Source organism: Musca vetustissima, unplaced genomic scaffold (assembly GCF_032173495.1).
Source record: "Musca vetustissima isolate MV318-11 ecotype Yass unplaced genomic scaffold, APGP_CSIRO_Mvet_v1 utg100199, whole genome shotgun sequence".
Classification (NCBI taxonomy): Eukaryota; Metazoa; Arthropoda; class Insecta; order Diptera; family Muscidae; genus Musca; species Musca vetustissima.
This window is the reverse complement of record NW_026873699.1, coordinates 12,836-23,694: the sequence shown is the minus strand read 5'-3', so window position 1 is coordinate 23,694 and position 10,859 is coordinate 12,836.

Here is a 10,859-nt window from a genome sequence, read left to right as displayed (position 1 = left end):
GTTATAAAGAAGAACGCAGACGACTTATGTTGCCATATTGGTAACCTCAGGGACCATCCATTAAAGTACACAAGTTCCTAGATGCATCTTCAGGATATAAAATAGCTTAAAGGTATTTGTAAACCATGAAGAGCCCTCTCATAGCCTACAGAAGTCCTCAGAGTTCATGCAGAATACTTCGGAGGCATACTGTAGAATCCAGAAGACTTCAGAGGCTATCGCGTAGTGTATGAAAGACATCAGCCAGCTTGTTTTGTCATTCAATAGAAATCACAGCCCATCTGTAGTATGAACTTTGGAGACATTCAGTGCCTTTCTTTTTCCTTTTGAAGAGTATGCGGGAACCTACTGTCTTCGAAAGTTTCTGTACTTTGTGAAAGACTGCAGAGTCGGTCAATTGTGCTGTTTTTCAATGGAACGTTGAAAGAATTCTTCAATTGATATACAGATGACCTCAGATGCTTTATGTTATCGAATAAGTGGCGTAGGGTACTTCCTTCTATTATCCATAAGATCTTAGGTTCCTTACGATAATATATCAAATGAGATTAGTGGCTTCAGACCTCAAACGTCTGTGGACACTCTGCAAAATATCTCAGAGTCCTTCTGTGGGATACAGATGACCTCACTGTACTTCTGCAGTACACAAAAACTTCGTTGGCCTTTATGAAGTAGAGGTAAGACCTCAGTGACCTTCTTTATTGCTTTAAAAATGACTCAGATCGCATTTGGTTTCTGCCAGCTACTTCCAGTTATTATACAGAGAAACTTATTTTACTGCCGATAATACACAAAAGAGCTTATGCACTTTCCGATAATACACATCAGCATATGCAGGAGCTTTAATTATATACTATTCAGAATTCTTCATAGATCTCCCGCAGGAAATATAAGTCCTGAAAAGTCTTCTGTAATTTACAGACGACTTTTGAGACTAATGAAATATACTGAAGTCTTTTTTTATACCCTTCACCACAGTGTGGTACAGGGTATTATGTCTTTGTGCATATGTTTGTAACAGGCAAAAATAATCGAGATAGACCCATGGTTCCTTTTGAGAATATGCATAGAATCACTTTCTGAGTCGATGTATGCATGTCCGTCCGTCTGTCTGTGCATGTTAAATTGTAAACAAAGTACAGGTCGCATTTATGATCCAAATTGGATGAAATTTAGCATAGGTCACTTATTCGGCCCAAGGACGAACCCTATTGAAATTGGGAAAAATCGGTTCAGATTTAGATACAGCTCCCATATATATATTTAACCGATTTAATGTAAACGGTCCCTATATATCTTTCGATTTGCACGAAATTGGGAAAAATCGGTTCAGATTTAGATATAGCTCCCATATATATATTTAACCGATTTAATGTAAACGGTCCCTATATATCATTCGATTTGCACGAAATTTGGTACAGTCTAATCATTTAGGTCTAGAATTATGTCTGCCAAGTTTGGAGAAAATCGGTTCATATTTAGATATACCTCCCATATATAGTTTCGTCCGATTTCAGTAAATGGTGCCCCAAAGTCCCAACATATCTTTCGATTTGCACGAAATTTGGCATAACGTACTGAATTAAGCCTAGAGTGGTGTCTGCCAAGTTTCGAGAAAATCGGTACAGATTTAGATATAGCTCCCATATATAGTTCCGTCCGATTTCATGTAAATGGTGCCCAAAGTCCCTATATATCCTTCGATTTGCACGAAATTTGGCATAACGTACGGAATTGAGTCTAGAATGATGTCTGCCAAGTTTCGTGAAAATCGGTCCAGATTTCTATATAGCTCCCATATATAGTGTCGTCCGATTTCATGTAAATGGTGCACCAAAGTCGCTATATATCTTTCGATTTGCACGAAATTTGGCATAACGTACTGAATTGAGTCTAGAATGATGTCTGCCAAGTTTCGTGAAAATCGGTCAAGATTTAGATATAGCTCCCATATATAGTTTCGTCCGATTTCATATAAATGGTGCACCAAAGTCCCTGTATATCCTTCGATTTGCACGAAATTTGGCATAACGTACTGAATTGAGCCTAGAGTGATGTCTGCCTTGTTTCGTGAAAATCGGTCCAGATTTAGATATAGTTCCCTTTTATTATAGATTGATTTTAAGTAATTGACGCACCAAGGAACCAATAGGCTGATAGCACAACGATAACCTAAGCTTGGACAATATTAGTTGTTAAAAGTTCTGTGTTCGGATAGTGAACATAAATTGTATTTGAGAGTAGCCAGATGAGAGATGACTGGTTACAGGGCCTACTTATATGCGCCAAGACCTTTGGTAGCTTCTCCAAAATAGTTGATCTGCAACTCTCATTGTAAATTCAGCTCGTGTCTCCAATAGAGATTTCTGGGAGCCTTTCAACATTACAACATTGTTTTTAGATCTACACTCTACATTATCCGCTCACTACCTTAAATAGGTTGGGTTGGGGAAAAGAAATCCCCCAATTTTATAAGAACTATAGGACTTTATTTAACATGCTTCGGAATGCCCGATTTGGGTCAAATATGCACCATTTTGTTGTATGATTTGTTGCCATTTTAAAGGTAAACTTCGATCATTTCTCCGATTCGTGAAGGAAATCTACGAAACTAAAAATTTCACATAATTGGCTGTTGCAGTGTCGGAACCATAAACACTATTCACAATTTTAGCCGCTTACCTTGGATTTTCGCCTTTGTCAAGGAAAACCTGTAAAATGTACCGAATTTTTTCTTTGTTCACTTCGATTTTTAGCACCCCGAATAATTTTTTTTACTGCGAAATGTTACCCTTCCAACGAGCATAAATCTGAAATTGTTTGATCGATACTTTACGAGAAATCTATAAGAACAGTCATCTGCCGAAAAAATAATGGATTTCTTTTTCCCCAAACTAATCCTTCTGATGTAGACAGGTGACTTGGAAGGCCTTTTATTACAATCGGAAGATATCTTTAAGGTATACTTCCCATATAGATTTAACCTCCGATTTTCGGTATTATGGAGATTTCAGACAAGTGTTTCAACTAAATTAGCTGTAATTTGATATTATGGGTTCTCATTGGATAGCAAATTTCAAACCTAAAAACTACTAATGTAGCTCCACTTTTAGGTATAGCTTCGATATGGAGGTACATCTCTGATTTTCTATATATTGTGAGGACTTTAGACACGTTTTTCAATTTATGAGGCTGTAATTTGGTAATTTTGGGTTCTCTTTGGGCTGTAAATCTCCAAACTAAAAATGATCAATTTATCTCCACTAAAATTTTTTCAGCCGAATTGCCTCTGATTTACAATTTAGGTTCTTATTGGGGAGTAAATGATTCTCCGATTTTCGATATTTTAAGGATTTCAGGCATGTTTTTCAACGGAGTTTACTGCAGTTTGGAATTTTGGTTTATTATTCGGTGATACATTTTTTACTAAAAAAATATTAATAATATATGCGTACGTCCATGGTACCCTCCGATTTTCGATATTTTGAGTATTTCTGAAACGTTGTACAACCAATTTGGCTCTAATTTGATATTTGGGGTTCTAATTGGGTAGAACATCTGTCCACCAAAAATGATCAATATCGGTGCATGTTCAGGTATAGCACCCATATATTGGTTACCTCCGATTTTCGATATTTTGAGGATTTTGGGCACGTTCTTCAAACGATTTGATTGAAATTTGATATTATGGGTTATCATTGCGGGATAAATGAGTTAACCGAAAGTCATCAATATCAATCCACTTTAAAGTATGGGCCCCATATAGCAAACCCCAAAATTTCGGTATTTTTAGGGAGCTTGGACACATTTTTGAACCGAATTGGCTCTAATTTCATAGTTTGAGCTAAAATTGGGTGGCAAATCTTTTTAACAAAAATTATAAATATTGGACGATATTTGGTTATAGCCCTCATATAGAGGTACCGTCCGATTTTCGGTATTTTGAGGATTTTTGACATGTTTATCAATTGAATAGGCTGTAATTTGGTATTTTGGGTTCTCACTGGGTGATAAATGTTTCTACCGAAATTTGTTAATATCGGTGCACTTTTAGTTATAGCTCCCATATAGAGGTGCTCGCCGATTTTCAGAATTTTTAGGATTTCAGATATATTTTTTTGGCCGAATTGGTTGTAATTTGGTATATTGGGGTTCTCATTGGGTAGAACATCTACCCACCAAAAATGATCAATATCGGTGCATGTTTAAGTATAGCACCCATATAGAGGTACCCTCCGATTTTCGATATTTTGAGGATTTTGGGCACGTTCTTCAATCGATTTAATTGAAATTTGATCTTTTGGGTTCTCATTGCGAGATAAATGAGTTTACCGAAAATCCTCAATATCAATCCACTTTTAAGTATATGACCCATATAACTATACCCCAAAATGTCGGTATTTTTGGGGAACTTGGGCACATTTTTTAACCGAATTGGATCTAACTTCATATTTTGATTTATATTTCGGTGACAAATCTTTCTACCAAAAATTATAAATATTTGACGATATTTGCTTATAGCTCTCATATAGAGGTACCGTCCGATTTTCGGTATTTTGAGGATTTTTGGCATGTTTATCAATTGAATAGACTGTAGTTTGGTATTTTGGATTCTCACTGGGTGATAAATGTTTCAACCGAAATTTGTTAATATCGGTGCACTTTTAGTTATAGCTCCCATATAGAGGTGCTCGCCGATTTTCAGAATTTTTAGGATTTCAGATATATTTTTTAGCCGAATTGGTTGTAATTTGGTATATTGGGGTTCTCATTGGGTAGAACATCTACCCACCAAAAATGATCAATATCGGTGCATGTTTAAGTATAGCACCCATATAGAGGTTACCTCCGATTTTCGATAGTTTGAGCATTCTGGATTCGTTTTTAAAATGATTTGCTTGAAATTTGATATATTGGGGTTCTCATTGGATAGAAACTCTGCCTACCAAAAATTATCAATATCGGTCCATTTTTAAGTATAGGCCCCATATAACTATACCCCCAAAATTTCGATATTTTGGGGAGCTTGGGCACATTTTTGAACCAAATTGGCTCTAACTTCATATTTTGATTTATATTTGGGTGGCAAATCTTTCTAACAAAAATTATAAATATTGAACGATCTTTGTTTATAGCCCTCATATAATGGTCCAGACCCTTTATAGGTATTTTCATGGTCCTAGGTGTATTTTCCAACAGAATTGTCGACATTTTGTAATTTTCCATTCTGAAACCTCTGATTGGCAAACGATTTGTTCAGAAAAAAATTCCAGAAACAGAAATAAGTGTATGTTTCTTCATAGCCCGCCAGAAAATGGCCTTTCATCAGTTTCGATGTGTTGAAGGCCCTAACCGAATTTTCCAATGACTTGAGGGTCTAGAGTTAGTTATTTTTTTCTTGTGGCATCATCTGCACATGCCATAGCAGCCACATAGAAATCCCGATAAATTTTTTATACTTCATAGCCCCCATATAAAGGCCACTCATCTTTTTCGATGTGTTGAAGGCCCTAACCGAATTTTCCAATGACTTGAGGGTCTAGAGTTAGTTATTTTTTTTTTTTCTTGTGGCATCATCTGCACATGCCATGGCTCCCATATAGAAATCCCGATCGATTTTTTTTTACTTATATTCAATGTCCACCTTATGGCAAAGGGTAAAAGAACTGTTCGACCCAGCCGAACTTATCGAGGTCTTTGCTTGCTTCTTTCTTATTTTTTCTTTTTTAAATCTTTTTTTCAATTCCAAGAATTTAATTCCTTAAAATTTCTTTGTTCATTCAATATGTTTTTAAATCTTATTGATTTTTTTTGTTGTTGTTGTTGGTCTTTATTTTTTAATAATTCACCAGGGCACTCTGGTCGTCTTCTTCTTCTTCATAAAAAAATAACGATCCACAATTACGTGCTTCACATTTCCAATATATTTTTTTTGTTCTAAATTCCGAGTGTGATTTTTTTAAGAATTTTTTTTTTTGGTTTTCAAAAAAAGTTGTGGACTTTGGTGTTCCGCTCCACTTGTGTGCGGTGTGTGTTCTACGAGGGCCTAATTTTATTATGCCCTTAGCATAAATTACCCAATTTTTCACATTAGTCACCTAATTTTTATTTGTGTCTCTACGACATTCACTTCGTTTTTAGTTTATGATTTTATTATCAACACCATTATCATCAACATCGGCAGCAGAACCGATTGCCGATCGATTGCCATTAAAAAAACGAAAATAACCAAAAAAATCCGAAATCAGATCTCCAAAAAGAAATTTTTAGTATTTAGAATTTCTTAGGGGGTTTTGTTGTTGTCATTATTACTTTATTTTCTTATTCTTCTTTTGTTGTTGTTGTTGTTGTCGATTGTCTGTTATGTTAATGAGCGTTAAATTAAATCGTTTAACGGCGGGGAATTATCTTCTACCGAACACGCGAAAGTCTCGTTTATAACTAAAAGACGTTACAGGCAGTTTGTCGGCCAAGACAACATTGGCAGTCGACGACAAACAGTACGACAGCGAAGCTAAGCCAGGCTGAGCCACACAGAGCCAAGATCGGCAGCAGAAACAGCAGACGTTGGCGTAACAAGTTAACGCCAACTTCTGCTGCTGCTTTGGATCCGATGATCATCTCTACGCATGTCCCCAAAGCAATTGATCTTCACTTGGGTTTGGAAATTTATAAAAAAAACTACTCGCTCACCTGTGACGATGTTTGGCTGGCAGCAGGTCGCACATTGTGCAGGGTGGTCGCCGCCAACCGGCCTTTGGTAAACAAGGCTCAGACGCACACACACACTCTGCCCCACACATACCAACAACAAGTGGTATTTATTTCCACTTCTTCTCCTTGGGTAAACTGAAGTGCTAAGCCCCAATGGGATACCCCCTCCCCCACTACCTCCCACCACACCTCTGTGTTTTTGTGAAAACAAAGAAAGTCTCCACGGTACTTCGAGGTGATTATTTGTTATTCTCTTCAGAAAGTGTGGAGTGGTGTTTACTTTTTTTTAAATTCTTAAGAAAATAATCGACATGCCTTTGGCATATCTGCCACGGCCACTGGCTATACGAACAGGTGTAGATAGGTATGTGTGTGTGGGTAAATATGCGTTTGCGCATGCGTTCAGCTCAGCTCAGCTTAGCTGAGCAACAGCGCTGGTCATAAAAGAAATGCTAATAAGTTCTTGTGGGGTTCTGGTTCCTCAATGAATAGCATTTGTGTTGTTGCTGATGTTGTTGTTGTATATTTGCTTTAATTTATTGTTGTTGTTGTTGTCAATGATGGTAAATAATAACAAAATGCGATACACAAAAAGAGGCACTAAGAGAAAATTTTCAAATACTAAAAAATATTTTTTGAATTCGAATTTTTTTTAATATTCTTCGATAACAGAATTTTCAATAGAAAATTTAATCGATAACACAATTTTCCGTAGAAAATATTGTCGATAACAAAATTTTCTTTAGCAAGTTTTATCGATAACAACATTTCCTACATCGATAACAAAATTTTCTATGAAAAATGTTATCGATAACAAAATTTTCTATGAAAAATGTTATCGATAACAAAATTTTCTATGGAAAATGTTATCGATAACAACATTTTATATGGAAAATGTTACCGATAACAATATTTTCTATGGAGACTGTTATCGATAACAACATTTTCTATGTAAAATGTTATCGATAACAACATTTTCTATGTAAAATGTTATCGATAACAACATTTTCTATGGAAAATGTTATCGATAACAACATTTTCCATGGAAAGTGTTATCGATAACAACATTTTATGTTGAAAATATTATCGATAACAACATTTCCTACATCGATAACAAAATTTTCTATGGAAAATGTTATCGATAACAAAATTTTCTATGGAAATTTTATCGATAACAAAATTTTCTATAGAAAATTTTATCGATAACAACATTTTCTATAGACCATTTTATCGATAACAACATCTTCTGTAGAAAATGTTATCGATAACAACATTTTCTGTAGAAAATGTTATCGATAACAATGGTGAAAGAATATTTAATATTTTTTTTTTAAATATTTGTTGAAGGTCTTCTTCTTCATAGAAGATCTGAAGGTCTTCTTCTTCATAGAAGAGCTGAACTTCTTCTTCTTCATAGAAGAGCTGAAGGTCTTCTTCTTCATAGAAGAGCTGAAGGTCTTCTTCTTCATAGTAAAGCTGATGGTCTTCTTCTTCATAGAAGAGCTGAAGGTCTTCTTCTTCATAGAAGAGCTGAAGGTCTTCTTCTTCATAGAAGAGCTGAAGGTCTTCTTCTTCATAGAAGAGCTGAAGGTCTTCTTCTTCATAGAAGAGCTGAAGGTCTTCTTCTTCTTCATAGAAGAGCTGAAGGTCTTCTTCTTCATAGAAGAGCTGAAGGTCTTCTTCTTCTTCATAGAAGAGCTGAAGGTCTTCTTCTTCTTCATAGAAGAGCTGAAGGTCTTCTTCTTCTTCATAGAAGAGCTGAAGGTCTTCTTCATCTTCATAGAAGAGCTGAAGGTCTTCTTCATAGAAGAGCTGAAGGTCTTCTTCTTTATAGAAGAGCTGAAGGTCTTCTTCTTTATAGAAGAGCTGAAGGTCTTCTTCTTTATAGAAGAGCTGAAGGTCTTCTTCTGTATAGAAGAGCTGAAGGTCTTCTTCTGTATAGAAGAGCTGAAGGTCTTCTTCTGTATAGAAGAGCTGAAGGTCTTCTTCTGTATAGAAGAGCTGAAGGTCTTCTTCTTTATAGAAGAGCTGAAGGTCTTCTTCTTTATAGAAGAGCTGAAGGTCTTCTTCTTTATAGAAGAGCTGAAGGTCTTCTTCTTTATAGAAGAGCTGAAGGTCTTCTTCTTCATAGAAGAGCTGAAGGTCTTCTTCATAGAAGAGCTGAAGGTCTTCTTCATAGAAGAGCTGAAGGTCTTCTTCATAGAAGAGCTGAAGGTCTTCTTCATAGAAGAGCTGAAGGTCTTCTTCATAGAAGAGCTGAAGGTCTTCTTCATAGAAGAGCTGAAGGTCTTCTTCATAGAAGAGCTGAAGGTCTTCTTCATAGAAGAGCTGAAGGTCTTCTTCATAGAAGAGCTGAAGGTCTTCTTCATAGAAGAGCTGAAGGTCTTCTTCATAGAAGAGCTGAAGGTCTTCTTCATAGAAGAGCTGAAGGTCTTCTTCATAGAAGAGCTGAAGGTCTTCTTCATAGAAGAGCTGAAGGTCTTCTTCATAGAAGAGCTGAAGGTCTTCTTCATAGAAGAGCTGAAGGTCTTCTTCATAGAAGAGCTGAAGGTCTTCTTCATAGAAGAGCTGAAGGTCTTCTTCATAGAAGAGCTGAAGGTCTTCTTCATAGAAGAGCTGAAGGTCTTCTTCATAGAAGAGCTGAAGGTCTTCTTCATAGAAGAGCTGAAGGTCTTCTTCATAGAAGAGCTGAAGGTCTTCTTCATAGAAGAGCTGAAGGTCTTCTTCATAGAAGAGCTGAAGGTCTTCTTCATAGAAGAGCTGAAGGTCTTCTTCATAGAAGAGCTGAAGGTCTTCTTCATAGAAGAGCTGAAGGTCTTCTTCATAGAAGAGCTGAAGGTCTTCTTCATAGAAGAGCTGAAGGTCTTCTTCATAGAAGAGCTGAAGATCTTCTTCATAGAAGAGCTGAAGATCTTCTTCATAGAATAGCTGAAGGTCTTCTTCATAGAAGAGCTGAAGGTCTTCTTCATAGAAGAGCTGAAGGTCTTCTTCATAGAAGAGCTGAAGGTCTTCTTCATAGAAGAGCTGAAGGTCTTCTTCATAGAAGAGCTGAAGGTCTTCTTCATAGAAGAGCTGAAGGTCTTCTTCATAGAAGAGCTGAAGGTCTTCTTCATAGAAGAGCTGAAGGTCTTCTTCATAGAAGAGCTGAAGGTCTTCTTCATAGAAGAGCTGAAGGTCTTCTTCATAGAAGAGCTGAAGGTCTTCTTCATAGAAGAGCTGAAGGTCTTCTTCATAGAAGTGCTGAAGGTCTTCTTCATAGAAGTGCTGAAGGTCTTCTTCTTCTTCATTGACGAGCTGAAGGTCTTCTTCTTCATAAAAGAGCTGGTGACCTCCTTCTTCAAAAATATTTTTTAAAAAATTTTCCTGTTGTGTATGTCCTGCAAAAAATATTTTTTAAATATCTCCCAAATTCCCCACCTGTCGTCCTAGTTTCTATGGCGCCAAGCCCCATTATTGATCTGGCCCACATAAAATATGTGTTACATCGATGATGATTTTCAATATTTGTTGATTTTTATTTTTCAAAACAAATCATTTAAGCATTCTGAATGATGACAAGGCGAATTTTCTTCGCACTGCAATTACTCTTACACACACAGGCACACGTCCGCACCTTCAGATTGCCATAGAAGACATAGAACACCAAAACGAAGTCAAGTGATAATCAGCCAGCCAACAGTTGTGTCAAGTGTTGGGGGAAAATACCTCGAAGATATGGATGACTAGAAATTTAGTTGAGCGTTGAAATGCCACAAAAAATTCCGACAACAACAACATCGACGACAGAAAATAGAATTCTAGGCAAGTCATTCAATTTATTTGCAATGCGGAAAAGTGCAGGAATTTTTTTGAAGGCATGGAAGAGGGGATTTACCTGGGATAGAGACTTGGATTTTAAAAGAAAATAGTTTTTTAAGGATCCGCACAAGGCGTGTATTTTTAAAAAAATAGTTTTTAAGGATCCGTACAAGGCGTGGATTTTTAAAAAATAGTTTTTTAAGGATCCGTACAAGGCGTGGATTTTTAAAAAATAGTTTTTAAGAATCCGTACAAGGCGTGGATTTAAAAAAAATAGTTTTTAAGGATCCGAACAAGGCGTGGATTTGAAAAAATAGTTTTTTAAAATCCGTACAGGGCGTGGATTT